We start from the raw sequence: 17,496 nt of genomic DNA, 5'->3' as shown, positions 1-17,496 counted from the left end.
AAATCTTAAAATAAAATACAATACTTGTTAAGCCTAAGCAAACCTCAAAATAAAATGCAATACTTACTAAAACAATACAATGCTTACTAAGCCTAAGCAGATCTCCGAATAAAATGCAATGTCCCTTCTGCTGCAGGGAACCCCCTGAAGAAGGACAGCGGAAGAACCCCAGTGGCCAGTGCAGAACACCTTCTGCGGCTTTGGTCTACGCCGAGGTTCCAATGTTAGGAACATCCCCAGCACTTATATGCTGTTGGACCTACAGTAATCACCCCTGTTGTTTTGAGAACCTAACAAGATCATTGATACTTTGCATATTTTCCCAGGCCAAATAATTAGCATTATCAGGTGGGAAACATTCAGCAAAGATAGCTATGTGATCTTCCTGAGCCTTACTGCACTCCTATAGCAGGTGCCTGGTCTTGGGACCTGTTGCAGAGCTTGTTGAAAGTCCACAGTGCATTCCTACACTGTACCATCTTGAGCAAACCGCTAACTCTTTGAGAATAACAAAAGAATAAGAAGCAAAAAGCACAAATGGCTGCCTAGAGCATCCCGGCACAAAAAGGAACAATTGTGGTGCACTACCTAATTTTCTCTACCTCACAATCGTCTTCCATATTTCCACTACAGGTACCAAGTGTGAAATGTTACTTTGCCGGAAGACATGTTGGGCAGGAGATGACAAAAGAAAGGCTCCAGATGGGCCGTACCAAATTCATAGCCTTGAAATATGCATTGCTGAGCATGAAATCTGGTCTTGCGTGCTTTTACCCTACAACATGCCGATTTCGGGGGTGGGGGGAGATGAGCATTTTCAAATTGGGGATCTTGACCCAAACGGGGGAGAGTCAAGGTTATTTTAAGGGATTCAAGGCATTGCCACCTTTTCTTTGCATGGCCTTCAGAGCTTGGCAGCTGAAAAGCAGCAGATAGCTCAGGAGGAGGATATTGCTTCCCTTGCCATGCAACCCTTACTTCTGCATTGCTGCTTTTAGGGCTGGGCAGCTGGGGACTGAGGGTCTGATTCAGGCAGACTGGGGACTTGAACCTAGGTTTCATACACCAAATTGCCCCAAATGTCATGGTGCCCTAAGCAGCTGGGTGCTCCATCTGGGGCAGCATTGCCAGTCCCATTCCCTGGTCCCCTATGGACTGCACACCAAAGAGTCTTCTGTGTAGGGGGTGTAGGGCCTGTGACAACCCTCCTCCCCAGCTCCATACCTCCTTCGCCTATTCACACCCCTGCTCTCCGCCCATTCCACCCCTTCCCTCAACCCCCTCTCCGAGCGACATGGCCCAAAGGCCTAGTGGAGGGTCTGATGCCAGCAGGAGGGGCCAGGCCCCCACACACTGTAGGGGTGGGGTGGGGGGGCGGAAGTGGAATGACCTGGCCTTCGCCCACTCCAGTCCGCTGGCTCCCAGCCGTATCGCTCTGCTTCCTGCGGCTAGCGAGTGTAGGGGTGGGCCCAATCCCTGCTGTTCCCCATAGCTTTGGCCCTGCTCCAACAGTTCTGCCCCTCCATCTCTTAAGTGCAGCCCTCCCTCCCCATGGCAACAGGGCCGCATTATGACTTTCGTGGGCCCTAGGCACTTTTGCCTTCGTGGGCCCCTCCCACCATAATAATATCCAGGCTCGACAAATAATGCAACCTACTTTCCCGTGGCGAGTAGATTGCAACCCAGAAGAGCTGGGTTCAGGTGATCTGCACAGGTGCAGAATGATCTGCTCATGCGCAGATCGCCAGACACCGCGGCTGGCGAGCAGGGCTCACCGTGGTTCGACGAGCCCCGAAATATCAATATTAAAAATTATTTTTGGTATAACTTTAAATACTTCAACATTTTATTTTTTTCTTTTTTAGGTAAAATTTAATAGATTTTCGTGGGCCCTAAAAGTTTAATTTTTTTCTGATGTGAGAAAAAATTAAAACATTTTCTTTGACCCTAAAAGTTCATTTTTTTTTCTTCTGATTTAAAAAAAATTAAAACATTTTCATGGGCCCCTAAAAGTTTCATGGGCCCTAGGCACTGTGCCTAATGGATGTCAGCCCTGCATGGCAAGGCTGCCCCCTGCAGGGGGTGCAGGTGCTTGGGCTGCGTAGGGCACCATAAGTGCTAGGGCCGGCCCTGACATGAGTCAAAGGATATAAGGGGGCCACCGTCACTTCCACTTAATCCTGCCTTGTGAACAGAACCAAAGTCCATTTCTCATTGAGCCTGAACAGACGGTTGGGGTTTTTTGTTCAGAACTATTCAACGTGTTAATGAATTGTGTTGGTAGACTCCCCAGCTGCGTTATGTAGTAAATGAACTATTCCTCTGAAAACTTCCACCCACTTCTAACTGGGAGACTCCTCGTTCTCATAATCCCCTCCTGCCCCAGCAGGTGGATGAGGTCATATCTTTTATTGGACCAACTTCTGTTGTTGAGAGAGAGAAATGCTCTTCGGGTCTGGGAAGTGCGCTTACTGTCGCAGCTAACTACAAGGTAGAATCATAGAGCTGGAAGAGACCTCAGGAGGTCATCAAGTCCAGCCCCCTGCTCAAGGCAGGACCAATGCCAATTAAATCAACCCAGCCAAGTCAAGCTGAGACTTAAAAACCTCTAGGTCACCGATTCCAGTGCTTTGCCACCCTCCTAGTGAAATAGTTTTTTCTAATATCCAACCTAGACCTCTCTCAGTGGAACAGGTTGTTTAGCATAAGTAGTTAACACATTTTAAGTGCTCATTCAAGGTGAAGGGGTCTGTTAACGCCTTTCCAGTCATAGAAGAGAAGTGGGGGATAAATGGGTTTTATGTTGTCTTATACCATAAATCCCAAGTATCTATTCCCACCAGGGTTTTTAGAATCTAGTGAAGCTTTGAGCAACCACGCTCGTCTTTTGACAGAGTGGTGCAGGTTTTCTGTGAGGATGAGGACGCCGAGGTCAGCTACAGGTGAAGTGGGTGTTTTTGCCTGTTATCATTTTCCCGTGAGTTCATGCACCAGCACAGGGATTGTCTGATTTCACCCCCATGGTTATTGGGGCATTGTGATGGGCTGTGTTCACCTCTCACAAGTGCCTCCAATTGGGTGGGTTTGGTGCTGCAGTTTTCTTTTTCTTCTGGCTGGGTGTTGGGCGCATCAGTCAGGTCTTCAGTGGCTCTGTAGGGGAGCTGGCAGCCTCCATGGGCCATTGGGAACGGTGTGTGGGGAAGTTCCATGTTCCCTGAATGGGGGCACCATTCCTCCATGCTGCCTGGAGTGTGGAAGCCTCCTCAGTCCTCAGAGCCACTCCAGTGACGATTTAAAGGGCTTGGGGTGGCAGCCGCTGAGAGCTTCAGGCCCCTTTGAATTGCTGGGCCTTGAGGCAACTGCCCCCTTTGTTCCCCACCCCCATTGGTGGGCCTGGCTAAGTCGTACAATAAATGAGTGAAATCCTTCTGAGGTGACATAGGCCCAACAGGAAAGTGGTGCTGCACTTACTGGCTTGAAGTAGCCCTAACAAACCCCAAATACATAGTTTCCTTGATCAGCAGCCCTTCAACAGGGCCTATTGCAGACTTTAGCTCTGTCTCGGGGCTCAGTTCTCAGCCCTTTCTGGGATGGCTCTATGCAGTACTGCCCCCCTCCCCCCCGGCTTTCTCCCTTGGGACTCTTTGCCCTTTCTTGTTCTCGCTGCCCTGCTCTCCAATGCTACGTCTAGACTGGCATGATTTTCTGGAAATGCTTTCAACGGAAAAGTTTTCTGTTAAAAGCATTTTTGGAAAAGAGCATCTAGATTGGCACGGAGTTCGCGTTATAATGATGTGCTTTTGCGGAAAAGCATCTGGGCCAATCTAGATGCGCTTTTGCGCAAAAAATCCCCGCGATCAGGGCTTTTTTGTGGAAAACAAATCTAGGCTGTCTACACTGGCCCTTTTGTGCAAAAGTTTTGCGCAAAAGGACTTTTGCCCGAACGGGAGCAGCATAGTATTTCCGCAAAAAGCACTGATTTCTCACATGAGATCGTCAGTGCTTTTGCGGAAATTCAAGCAGCCAGTGTAGACAGCTGGCAAGTTTTCTGGAAAAGCGGCTGATTTTCTAGAAAATCTGGCCAGTCTAGACACAGCCCAAAAGTTTGGCCCTCTCCAGGGACATCAGCTCCATTTCTGGGGCTGTTTAAATTCCAACCCCTTTCTTGGTCTTTTAGTGAAGTCTTATCCCCTTTTTTCAAGATTTCGGACACTTTCCCAATGGTGGGGAGGGGAGGACTACTACTCCAATTCCCAACCCAGGGCTTTAGGAAACAGCAGTCATGCACTTCTACTTCTAACTCCGACAATTAGCCGCTACTGTTTTCCCTCCGGTCACCTCTCTCTGTCCAGAAAGTAAACTGCAGCCAAAATTCAACCTCTCTTGTGCTTCTGTGGTCAGAGCAGAGCACCTGTCCTTACCGCTCAGGTCCCTGTCAGAAGATGACCTTCTCATCCGCCTGCAGTTCCTTTTAACTGAGCCTGCAGGGCTCTGATTGGCTGCTTTCCTTGCTGTGCAGGCCTGGAAGCTCCACTTTGCTGCTCTTTTCCTGCTGTCGGATGTAGTAGAATCATTTGTTTCCTAGCAGGAGGCCTCAAAGGACCCAGTGCATCTCATTGCAAGTATTTAGTGCATGGGATGAGGTATGCCACGTGTTAGGCACATGGAGCTGGAGGGTGCATTGGTCATGCCAGTAGTGGAGATATGTCAGTTTTGTAGAGTGTGAGCAAGGAGGTGGTTTTTTTTTTTAAGGTGGATGGGGAGTGTGCAGTTCTTCCAGCAATTGCAGTAATGCCCTTTAGAAAAGGGTCAAGAAGGGAGGGAAGGTCTCATGGCAAAAGAGGTATTTGTCCTCCATGTTCTCAAGACTCCAGATGAGGGAGGTGGATGAACAAGATGTACATTGGATGCGGAATATCGCAGCCCTCCAGGTCTGCGTACAAGTGGCTCAGATGCCTTGAAAAAGGGACCCCCTTTGTACAAGGAAACTTAAAACCTGACGCTACTAGGTGATGAGCGCTCCCAGCACGCCTTGTGGGATCAAGCCGAGAGAAGAGGGTTCTAGGAGCTGGGTGGTGGGAAGAAACGTGGAAGAGGCATGTGTGGAGCAGAATGCCAGTGGCCCAGTGACCATACCACATGCTGCCAGCAAGACGTGCTGTTCGGAGTGAGCAACTTCACAGCAAGGAGAGGACAGAGTCTTAACATTCGCATCTGAAACCAGCTGCAGGCAAAAGTCAACGAGACTGGAGGTGTTTGCCCAGTGGAAGAGAACAAAGCCTGAACTGGGAGGGTCAGAGGCTGGGCTGCTGACAGAATTGCTGGGCCCCTGGGTAAGGTGGGGGGGGGGGGGGGCAGCTCCAGGCTCCCAGAAGGGGTGGAGCCTTGGGAGGAATGAGCGGGATTCCCCCTGCCAGCACTTCAGCACCCCTCCCCCCCTTGTCTGTGCTTCCAGGGGCTACAGCAGAGATCTAAAGAGCTGGATAATCTGGCTGCTGTGACAGGGCAGCCAAGAGCCCCAGTCCCTTTTAATTCCCTGGGCCCCAGGGCAGCTGCCTTACCCCTTCCCCCCCGTTGGCAGCCCTGGTCAGACGTGACTAAACGAAGAGAAACAAGGGGTTTATCATTCTCCTGGCAAGCCAGGCCCTGCTGTTCTCAAGACCTTTTGTTTGAGGATTAAAATAGCTTGCCCTGCTGCATATAAAATATTCAATAGACCCTTATTAATTTTTGATGATAATCATTCGCTGGACACCAGGTGCTAGGGAAAGACTCCGTGCTGGTGTTGGTAAGCGGGATGTTCACCATGGGCACTGGGGATTGAAGACCAGGGGAGGCTAACCCCTACCCTAACCCATGCTTTGGTGCTGCCCATGCTCTGCCCTGAAGTCCCACCCTGAATCCCCCACTGCCTTAAAGGTATTGGCCTGAAGCTTGGGGCTCTGTCAGCGTGAACAGGAGTAGTTGGTACTGGGATTCTTCTGGCCATGGGGGACTCAGGGTTCCAGCTCTGTGTGTGTGTGTGTGTGTGTGGGGGGGGGGATCACAGGCGGAAGCTTGAGGTTTGGGCAGGTGGGAGGTGTGTGTGTGTGTGGGGGGGGGGGGGGGTTGTTTCACCAGCTGTCCATGCTGTTCCCCTCTGAAGCCCAGGTTGGTACCAGTAGTGGTTCTGCCCTGTGTATCTTAATGCAGCCTTTCCATTGCTGTTTTCAGTGTTTTATTTGCTCCTTTATATTGACTAATGTGAGTCCTGTAGGGGTTACCGTTGTTATGCTGCTTGGGATGTGAAGAGAAAGGCTTCGGGTTGGTTCTGCCTGGTGAAATAATTTATCAGCATTTGACATTTAAATGGTCCTCCAGGGGAAAATTTCAGAATTAACATCCTGCAGAGAAGCTGTGGGGGGAGGGGATTATCTGTTCTCCTCACCTCACTATTAGCCTAATTTTTCACCCTGCAACTTTCCTCCAGGTATCTTAGCCTCTCCCTGGATCGTCTCTGTTCTGATATAATTGGGGGCCAGAACGAGCAACATTTCAGTTATGAGCATTCAATTATTTACATATCCAATTCTGGCTACAGTGGGCTAGTGAATTATGCAAAGGCCTGGCTAGCAGAGATCACTTCAGTTGTAATTCCCGGCACTGGCTTACTGCGCACGCAGCCATAGGCAACAGGGGGCCTGGAACAATTTTTATAATGGGGATGCTGAGAACTATTGAACCAAAGTGAAAACTCTGTGTATGATGGAAACTGCTTCCAAGCATGGGTGCTACAGCATTTCCCACACCCCTGCTTCCAGCACCTACGATAGGCAAATTATATGAACTCTCCCTGCCTCCATTTTTCTGTCTAGAAACTGCTAATAGCAACACTAGGTGATGTAACTATGCCACAGTTGGGAGGCTTGTATGTAAGTGCAAAGAATTACCTCAGCATGTGCTGCATTCACACCGCAAACTGTGAACCCTGGAATAAGCTGCATTAAATATGCATCAGTGGCAAAATATTTAGCAGGTTTATAGGATGTTCCAGGCCTTATTTGCTTCTTTTTTGTGTGTGTGTGGAAGTTACAAGGATAAATATTACCCATTATCATATGAAAGACCATTGAAGATGAAGAGAAGTTTTTCAGAGATTTGCATATGCAATAATTTTCTGTCACACAATGTTAGTATTAAATTATCACCAGCATTCAGCCCAACATGGCTGCAATTCAGAACATCAGGGGTCCTTATCTCCCCTCGCTCACGAAGAAATTATTGCATAGATCATCATCCAGCACAGACCAAATTCCAAACCAGCTGTCGTGCGCCTCGCATCAGTTGGAGGGATGCTATCGAGGGTTGGATGGCACAGAGTTTCCAGTATCAGTGGTTTGTTTTTAATCTTTAAAATATTTAAGGTTTTATTAAATAAAACCCCGATGCCAGTGCTTCGGCGTTGATTATAGCAACCTCATAATAACAAGCAAGTGTGCATATGTGATGGTGAGGAAATTTAGTGGGGATGTTACATTTTCGAGCCTCTAAGGGGTTGTTTATAAGCAACATGAGTTGAATGATTTTTCTATTACTCAGATTTCCTTTTATAAGCACTTGCACCTTCCATGTGATGTCATAACACTCAGAAGGTAAGTTATAGAATCATAGAATTATAGGACTGGAAGGGACCTCGAGAGGTCATCGAGCTCAGCCCCCCGCCCTCAAGGCAGGATCAAGCTCCGTCTACACCATCCCTGACAGATGTCTATCTAACCTGTTCTTAAATATCTCCAGAGAGGGAGATTCCACCACCTCCCTTGGCAATTTATTCCAATATTTGACCACCCTGACAGTTAGGAATTTTTTTCCTAATGTCCAGACTAAACCTCCCTTGCTGCACTTTAAGCCCATTACTCCTTGTCCTGTCCTCAGAAACCAAGAGGAACAAATTTTCTCCTTCCTCCTTGTGACACCCTTTTAGATATTTGAAAACCGCTATCATGTCCCCCCTTAATCTTCTTTTTTCCAAACTAAACAAGCATACTTACTAATGAATACAATTTAAACATTCAGGCATTTAGACCTGAAACTTGGCTTTTAGTTTATAAAAATGTGGACAAATCCTGGTGTTTCCATGAAATATTTTTTAAATGCCAGTGAAAACCAGTGTATTGAACTCAGCTGAGCAGTGCAGCATTTATGTCCAGGAGAGCCAGAGGGAGAATGGTCTAGGGATCTGGAGATCTGAGTTCTGTTCCTAACTCTGCCCCCAAATTCCTTTGTCATACATGGCCTAATCCAAAGCTGATTCAAATCAATGGGAATCTGTCCATTGACATCAGCGTGGTTTGGATCAAACCTTTCATTCTCCCATGACTCAGTAACTTCATCTGTAAAATGGGAATAATATTTCATTCCCTTACAAGTGCATTGGAAGGATAAATTCATTAATGACTGTGACAGATGCTATTGTGATGAGATACATTTATCTATCTAGGTACTTAAGGCCCTGATTCAAGAGAGCCTTTAAGTATGCGTTTAAGTACCATTGGCTTCAAAATAATGTAAATGTTTTTAAAGATCAGCATGTGCTTAAGTGGTTTCCTGAATATACACGATTTTCTGAATTGGGGCCCAAGTTACCTAGCTGACAACTCTCAGGCAGGCAATGGTGTGGCCAAGAATAGGATCTTAGGAGTTGTGACTCTATGGTCTCTTCAGCAGCTGGACTCCACAGCCTCTCAGCACCTTCTTGATTAACTACAGTGTGTGTGTGTGTGTGTGTGTGTGTGGTGTGCCCCCACCCCTCTTTCACTTTCCACCTCTCAGCTCTGCCCATTTAGCTCTGGCAGCAGCATTGCCACCAGCAGCAGCTCCGAAGTAAGGGCCGTAGTACCATATCCTGTCACTCTCCGTTACCTGTTCTGCAAGTTGTTCTGTGTGCAAGAGAGATTCAAGCAGCCAGAAGGCCATGCTCTGCCTCCGCGCTTGCCTCACTCAGCCAGAGGAACATCCTTGGAGCATCGCGCTGTTGCTTGGAGGAAAGCACTAGTGCCAATGGTCCAGACAGCGACCCTCGGGTGTTGATAATGTCAATAATACCCCCTCCCCACATTCCAACTCCCAAGTGTCAAATTAAATCTTTGCTTGAGCCCCAGCACCTCTTCCATTCCAAATTAAACCCTGCAGGGAGGTGAGCCTTGGTCATGCTAGCTAACGCTCTCTTGGTTTCGGGATGTTTCAGCTGACCGATGAACATTCTAGGTTCTTGATGATTTCTTCTTCTGTTTTTCTCCCCTCAGCTGTGCATTCAAATGGGGTAATTTATTGAGGAGTATATTAAAAGCCAATCACTCTAATGTCAGGAGCAGGAATTACCACAGCATGCACTGTCATGCGGTGGCTTTTCTAATGCCAGACATCAGCGTAATCTCAGGAGCCAGAGGGGTTTCTCTTTGTTGTTGTGGTCCTGTCAATCTGCGAATGCTGTAATTAAACATTTGGTCTGCTAGAAAAGAAGCCATTTTAACCTATTCTTCACAGAAGGTAAAACTGCAGTTTGTGATGAGGGCTTTTCAGATGGGCCATTGTTCAGAGAAGGGTACAGTTCATCTTGCGTAGGGGACCAAGCGCAAGGGCCTCCAGAGCATGCACGCCCACCTTTGAAGTGGTACCTAGATCCCTGTGCTGACATCTGTATGGGGGAGAATCTCACCCTGCGTGTACAAACTCAAAATTTCCCTCTATTCCACACAATTGATACTAATGTCATCTGCAGGGAAACCCATGACCTTGGAGATGAGTAATGCAGTGTTTCTCTGTGGAGCAAGGGCTTGCCCACAGCCAATGGTCTCCAACTATGGCTCTACAGCAGGGGTGGGCAATAATTTTTACAGGAGGACCAAGTCATAAATTTTGGTATGTGGTTGTGAGTTAACTCTGAGCCCTCCAGAAGGGGCGGGACCTTGGGTGGAAGGGGTTTGGCTGAGGGTACAGAGAGAGAGATAGAGGGTGTGTGTGTGTGTGTGTGTGTGTGTGTGTGTGTGTGTGTATGTAAATGAGACACTTTGTGTGTGAAAGAGGGACTTGGTGACAGAGATATGGGAGAGTGTGTGTGTGACAGTGATTGTGTGTGTGGCACAGACTGAGAGTGTGAGAGACAGTGACACAAAAAGTGTGTGTGCTGGCTATGTTTCTGAGAAGCAGCCCCACACTGTTTCTTTAAGGGAAATCTGTGCTGCTCTGTTGTCTCCCCTCACCCATTCTGTTCTGCACTCCTCTGAGTCACATGCTTCAGATTGGAGCAGTTCTGCTGACTGTGTCTCCCTCTCCCACCCCTGCTCTGCAGAGATGGGGTACAGGGGTAGGGGAGACACCCTGACTTCAGCACTCTCCTCTCCTCGTCACCCCACTGCACAGCTAGCAGGAGAATCCTGGAAGCAGTTTGGCTGCTGGAAGGAGTAAGATGCGGGGAGGGGCAGCCGAACATCTGCTGCCGGTTGCCTGCTGTAAGTGTCTGCCTCTGCTAATCAGCTGAGCGGGCTAGAGAGAAATGCTTGACCTGCTGGATCCAGACCCTAGGTCTGAGCTTGCCCACCCCTGCTCTACATGAAAGTTTTTCTAAGGATTTGCTGCTAGGTTGGCTGTCAGGGCGTCATGTGATTGCACAAACGGGCCCCTAAATTCTTACCGCAGGCTGCCCATTGCCTCCAGGGCCTGCCCTTGCACTGCCTGCCTGGAGGAGTAAAGGTCAGTATTTTTCATAGGGAATTATGCAGCCTCCTCTTTCTATCTCCCTTCCCCCTGCTCCACGAAACTCGTTTGAAATCTTTTAAACTTCACACGCATTGCAGCCTGCCAGCTGCATCTCTGAAAATGACAAGGCAGAGAAACCCCAAGGCAGCACCTGACAATCTTGTGCAAGAGAATTTTAATTTCATGGAATTTGGTCGTGGGCAAGGTGGGAACGAGTGGTGTCCCTGGAATGAGAAATTACTGGGGGAAAGCCCAATTCTATTTGGCCGTATTTGGAGAATAAGCAGGAGTCTCTGACTGAAGTAATTTTCAATGGTCTGTCTTAAATCCGTGTTTTAATCCACTCTGAAAGGCTGATGGGAGCAGTCCCCAGTTTGTATACCATGTGCATACTCTTCTCAATCATGTTGATCAGATCTGTACTGATAGGAATATCAAGGATAGGTACTAGAGACTTACAGTGCCTTGCTTCCGCTCCTATTGCCTGGCCTTAATCTACTGTGCTTCCTGGAATCTGCAGATATGCAATACCCGCTCTTTACTACCCTCCAATCCTTAGTCCTTTCCTGCCTTTTCCATAGCTGTACCCCCTTCCCATTGCCTGCTCTGCTTTTTACCTGATCCCGGACAGATGTGTCAAGATCAGTACCCTTTTCCTGCCTAGATTCCTCCACCTCCTGCCTCCCATTGCGTAGAATGCCTCCATCCTATTACCTGCACTTCATCTGGCTTTCTTCTTCAGCTCCCTCTCCTAGGCCCATGTTCGCACCCTGTATTTAAAAGATTCGGAGGGTCTAATACTCAACAAATGTAGAAAAGAACACCAGAGATGCATCCTCCCCCTGTTAAATACAGTTATGTACACTATAATAGAGTGTGGCTTCTAAGCTCTGCTTATCCCCATTGTTCTCATCCCAAACTGTGTGGGGCATGGTTCTCCCTGCTTAAATCTCACACAGGTGAACAAAAGGTGAGAAATCTTTTACAGATGAAATGCAGAAATTTCTTTTAAAAACAGCTTCCTCGTAAGGCTCTGGAGGTGAGGGCAGGGAACCTTATTGATATGAGTTCTTTGCCCACTTACTAGAATGCTTAATCGTTGCTTGTAACAATGTTTATTAGTACTATATTATTCAACCTCTAGATGTCTGTGCAGCATAGAATTCTAGACAGGATGTAATCCTTGGTAAATGAGAGACACAAAGTTGGAACTTGAGCAGTATAGAAATGTGTTAATCTGTAGCTCTGGCTGTTTTCTTTAACAAATGTATCTTCCCATTGCTTGTTTTATAGGAAAACGTCTCTTCTACTTGTAACCACCTATAGGAAGATTTGAACTTGGGACATCTGGAGCTTAGTGTAGGAGCTGCTACAGTTTGAGCTATAGAGTCAGCTGGTTCTCAGCTGTAGAACTCACTTATTCTTATTTCTTGCTGTAAGTGGGCTAAGTGTCACTGCATGGGACAGTGAACCACACCCACTGATGAGGGAAATGAGGCATGAAGAGATTAAGTAAGCTAGCCAAATAGATTTAGGTAGTCTGTGCTGGAAGTATAGCACTGTCTCTGGATCCAAGAGGCCTGGGTTTGGTACCTAACTCCCTTTTCTCTGAACTACTTTCCTGTAAATCTTGTGAAGTTCCTCAACAGCCACAGTCTGCCTGGGCTCCTTTACTCTGTAATAATTCCAGTATTTCTTGTAATGGATCAGCTCAAACCTGGTATTGTTGAATCTGCTTGACTGCTGACCCCCCAGCATCCCCTGGAGATGGTGGCAGAGAAGTGCATGATGTGTGTTCCATTTAAAGGATTTTCGAGAAATACACTCTTGGGTTGAAATTAGGTTTTGCAAAAATCAGCCTTTACAAGTTAGGTCTCCAGAGCCAAGAAGCTAATGTACCTACCCCCTCTGCCATCTGGTCCTCCATCCTTCTTAAAATCTCTTGTTGGAGAACATTTCTCTTAACAATTGTTCCAGGATAGTACCCAGTACAGTCCTGTCCAGGAGTAATCTTTTATGATTGAATATTGGAGTCATTGTTTCAAGAAGTTCTTGCAAATCAAATAGAGTTAGACTGATTGAAGATGGTGGGAACATAAGACAGCATTTGAGGGGGAAACTGTTTCTTCCCCCAAGTTTCCTAGCATTTTATGTTCATTTTTAGCGTGACTTGTCAATAATGGCACACTGAACGAATGATGGCTGTGAATTTCAATGAGGCTAGATCAGTGATGAACAACCTAGGCTAGTGAGTGGATTACATGACTGGACTTCCTTCATCTCAGTGGGCTGCAAGACTATTGTAGCCAAGATAGTCTCCCAGGATAAGGTTGTTTTGCGAACAGCGCTTGTATACCTAGAATTTACAGGGTGTTCCACTTGAACCGTAGCAGTGCTTTGATTGACTGGAGAGTGAGCACACAACTCTCACAGTTAATGTTGTGAGCAATCATCACACATCTCACTTCATGTGCCCTTGCTTTACTTGTGTATCACTTTAGTAATGTGTGTAGGAAAAGAAACAACAACATGGAAACCAACTGAATCTGACAACACAGCATGAGGGCAATGGTAAACAAAATGTCCCCTGAGCCACACGTAGAAGCCCTATGGGCTGCAGGTTGCTTACCACTGGACTGGATGGTCATGACTGAGCAGCTAACAGACCACAGCTGTCTCAGTAGAGGACGGACTGCGTTTAGTATCACTGATGAGGAAGTAGGAGAAGAAACATCAAGCTCCAAGGCTAAGGTTAGACCCACAGGAAATCCTGGACAAAGGTAATTGGCCTTGCACATGGAAGAGAAGGTGGGGAGGTTTGTAATGGCCCTTTGTCCAGGGAAAGGAGTTCATCCCAAAGTCCCTGATGAGACCTGGAGAAAGCTTGTGAGGAAGATGGAACTAACTTCAATCTGAGTTCCACTGTAGCAGAGCAACATAGCTGTTGACCATGGTCTTCATCCTGGAGGTTTAGATGATCTTTTAGGTAATCAGGAAGGTACTAACACATGAAGATGCCATGGTGCTGAGGGTAGTATAAGAACGTGAATGGAATATGTTAGAATTTCAAGTCTTGTCTTAGTTGTTTTTCCTGGGAGACACTATGATGCGGTGGAAGAGGGATATATAATGCCACCAAAGAAATAATTCAAATAAAATATCATTGATTGAATGAAATGTTGGGTTTTTTAAATAAGATACTCAAAGACGTGGGTATCTTTCTTAAGTCCTACTGAAAACAAAGGGTTAGAAGAAAAGCTCTTTTGTTCAATATTCAGCAACCCTGCATTATCAGTTAACAGCTTCTATCTGCGTGTTTAGATTTTCCAATAAAATCATCCAGCAAAGCAGAGAAGACCAGAATTTAAACCACATTGATGCTATTTCTAAGATAACATACTCTTTTCAGGCCCCTGGTGTATATCCAGAGAGGAAAAAAAGAAACAAACCCAAATGTTTCCCTTTTCATGCCAGCTATAACCATTTGAGCAACAAGGCCGAATCTCTACCATTCTCTGATCCAAACATTTTGAAAGAAGCACTTTGGGGAAAACGTCAAAGGTTCAGTTGGTTGATTTGGCAAACTAAAGCTAATCAGGCAGCCTCATTATCAAGTGCACAACTATCAGGGAGACTATATCAATACCGTATTGATGGCAGTCTACTGTTAGGATCAGGACTGAGAGAATCAATGCATTTCATGCAAGCCTTCAAAAGAACACCAAGCAGCAATGAAGTTCATTCACTGCTGACCAGGGTTTGACTTGAATCAACCATAGAGGTGAGAGGCTCTAGGGTCCTATGAGCCTTTGCCTTTTAGCTCCCTCAAAAGTGGGTCTCTGTTAAAGTATTAGGAACCAGAGGTCTGGTATAGCCATCCAAATTAAGTGCTTAAAATGAAAGTGTTCAGTCTTCCACAACTGAGCCAAGCGATCCTGATTATGTGGCTGGAGCACTCAGCTGGGAGTCAGACCTGGTTTCTAGGGTTCTGGATTTTCTACTGTCTTGAGTAAGTCTCTTTCTCTTTTTCCCACCCAAATTTTGTCTGCTTTGATTGTATTGATTGGCAGATATTTGGGGCCATGATACTCTACTTCAGTGTCTACCACAAGGGGGCCCCAATCTTACTTGAGGCCTCTTAGTGCTACAGGTTGAACCTCTCTAGTCCGGCTTCCAGAAAATTTGCTGAACCATGGGAGGTCAATAGTGTCTAGCAGCATTACTACCACTTCCACTGTTTACTGAGCCCTTAGAAGACATTTAGGGGTAAACTAGAGCTAGATAACAGCACAGAACACTGAGAGACATTACTGGTGGCTGTAAACAAACTTTATGGGACTGCAGGAAACTTGGCGACACCCCTGATAAGTGGACATCTGGCTAACTAAAATCATGCTGGATCACGGATGTTGCCAGACCAGAGTGTGCCAGATTAGAGAGGTTCAACTTGTACAGCCGGTCCCCAAGTTGCGAACGGTCGACTTATGACCATTTTCAGTTACGACCAAAGCTGCAGTAAATGGTGGACCCCGAGTTTTGAATGCGAGCCGTGCTTACAAACAGCGCGGTCGCGTGTAACTCAATGGGGTCCGACTTACGAATGAACTGAGTTACGACCAATTGATTGGTCCGTAATCGGTTTGTAAGTCAGGAAGAGGCTGTACTATAAAAAACCTTCCTTCTTTGAGGCTACATCTAGAATGCACGTCTCTTTCAGAGGAAGCTTTTCCAGAAGAGATATTCCGAAAAAATTTCTTCCAAAAGTGAGTGTCTACACAGCAAAAGTGCATCGAAAAAGTGATCTGCTTTTTTGAAAGATAGCATTCACACTGAATGGATGCTCTCTCACATTTAAGCTGTGATTACTATGGATGGAATGGCCACCAGGGCACCTGTGCTTTTCCCTCTTTCCTCTTCTTTCGAAATAACTCCCTCTTCCCCGTCCACACACGCCTTTTTCCAAAAGAGCTCTTTTGGAAAAAGACTTCTTCCTCTTAGAAAAAGATTTATCAATGTCGGAAAACCCCCTCTGTTCTTTCGATTTTCTTTCAAAAGAACATGATTGCAATGTGGATGTAATTCAAGTTTTTTTGGAAAAACTCGTGTTTTTCCGAAAGAACTCTGTAGTATAGACATAGCCTTAGTCTCATTAGAATATTGTGGAAGCTGTGCTCATTTGTAAATCTGGTCCCACTTTCTAAAGTCTGCCCTGTGAGATACTTCATTGCTCTATAACATTCTGTGGCTAGACTTGGCCAGGATTTTGTCCTATTTCTATTGGCTTTTAGTTCTGTTTACAACTTTTGCTCACAGCTTAATGAGTTGATATATATTTTTAGAATAATCTTTGTAATTTCCAGAGGATGGGGCCAAGAGGAAGAGGAAGCCAAACTAAAAAAGCTGAAGATCTACAAAACTTTCAACAAACCTTATGGATTTAAAATAATTCCCCATGGCACTGTCTTGTCCCTCTAATGTATTTTTCTATCAAATGATAATGGTATGACCTTAATGAAACTAGGGAGGAGAAGTCATTAAAGTACTTTGCTTGATCAAATATTGCCTTGCCTTGCACTTCTATATTATGTTTCTAATCTTCCTTGATTAACAGCTATGCAAATTGTTATAACATGCTGAGCCTTGTCTATCTGTCTTTTTATTTACATTTTTTAAAAATGTTGAATGTGAAGACATTAACAACATTAACAAGCCTTGTTTAATTACACTCTTCCATTTGTATTTCTAGTCATGTCAATCTAGTGAACATCTTATGGGGAGATTAAAAGCTTTTTCTTCCTCTCTTGCAGGGCGATTTTCATTTCCTTCACTATCTACAGTAACTATACAGTTGAATAGCTCAGCTTCCAAAGAAATTGCTTTGTTTTTCCAAGGGCTTGTCTATATGGTGGGACAATATGCTTAACAATGCACAAGGGGAATGCTGTCTAAAGTGCATCAGTGTGTTACACATTTATGGGTCCACGTAAATCCTGCTGGTGTGTACTAAAGGCTGCCTAGTGCACTTTAAGGCAACACTGTTTCACACTCCACCTTGCTCTGACACTGACTTGCTGTGTGATCTTGAGCAAGTCACATAACCTCTCTGTGCTTCAGTTCTCTATTTGTTTACTTTGAATTATATTAGTCAGAAGACAAGGATGCGGGTTAGGAATTCGTATGTATAAAGCTCCTCTGTGGACCTTTGATACTTTTCATTTATATGCACTATTACATTATTAATGACTATGGCCCCAACCCAGAACTCAGCCTGTGATCTGCTTCTTCCTCACGCTATCACCACTGCCAATAACTATTCTCCAATCACAATTTAGCTGATATGTCTGGTTTTAAGAAGTGGAACAGAATCTAGTTTCAGCTTCTGTAGCTGCAATGATTCCACTATACTTTAAAAACATTAATTTTCTTTGGCTTGGGTGGGGGGCGGAGGAGAGCAAATCCTCACCTGGTGCAAATTGGCATAATTCCAGTTTAGGATCTGGCTGCAGACAGGAAGTAGGTCTGTTGAGAAAGGAGCAGACATTTTTATTACATCTGCAGTTTAATTCTATTTATTATTTGTATTACATAACCACTTAGAAACCTGGTCCCCTTTGTATAATTCTGTAGGCACCATGTGAGGCTAGGTGCTTATAATCACATGGACAGTTGCCTTCCTGAAGCCTTCATGATCGAAACAGAAAAGCCAAAGGGTGAGATGGGAAAGGGAGGAGTGAACTGTTTGCAGAAATTTACACAGCA

General features: G+C 45.7%; 1 long non-coding RNA gene across 1 annotated transcript in view; it reads right to left on the bottom strand.

Moving 5' to 3' along the window:
* Positions 1-17,254, bottom strand: part of LOC142820490 (uncharacterized) — a 49,625-nt gene extending 32,371 nt beyond the window's left edge. The window contains exon 1 of the long non-coding RNA XR_012897722.1: positions 17,201-17,254. This is a non-coding gene — a long non-coding RNA (uncharacterized LOC142820490). The remainder of the gene's footprint in view (positions 1-17,200) is intronic.
* Between the last annotated feature and the right edge of the window lie 242 nt (positions 17,255-17,496).

Source organism: Pelodiscus sinensis, chromosome 1, assembly GCF_049634645.1.
Source record: "Pelodiscus sinensis isolate JC-2024 chromosome 1, ASM4963464v1, whole genome shotgun sequence".
Taxonomy (NCBI): domain Eukaryota; kingdom Metazoa; phylum Chordata; order Testudines; family Trionychidae; genus Pelodiscus; species Pelodiscus sinensis.
The sequence above is the reverse complement of the archived record's forward strand: the minus strand, read 5'-3'. Positions and strand labels throughout refer to the sequence as shown.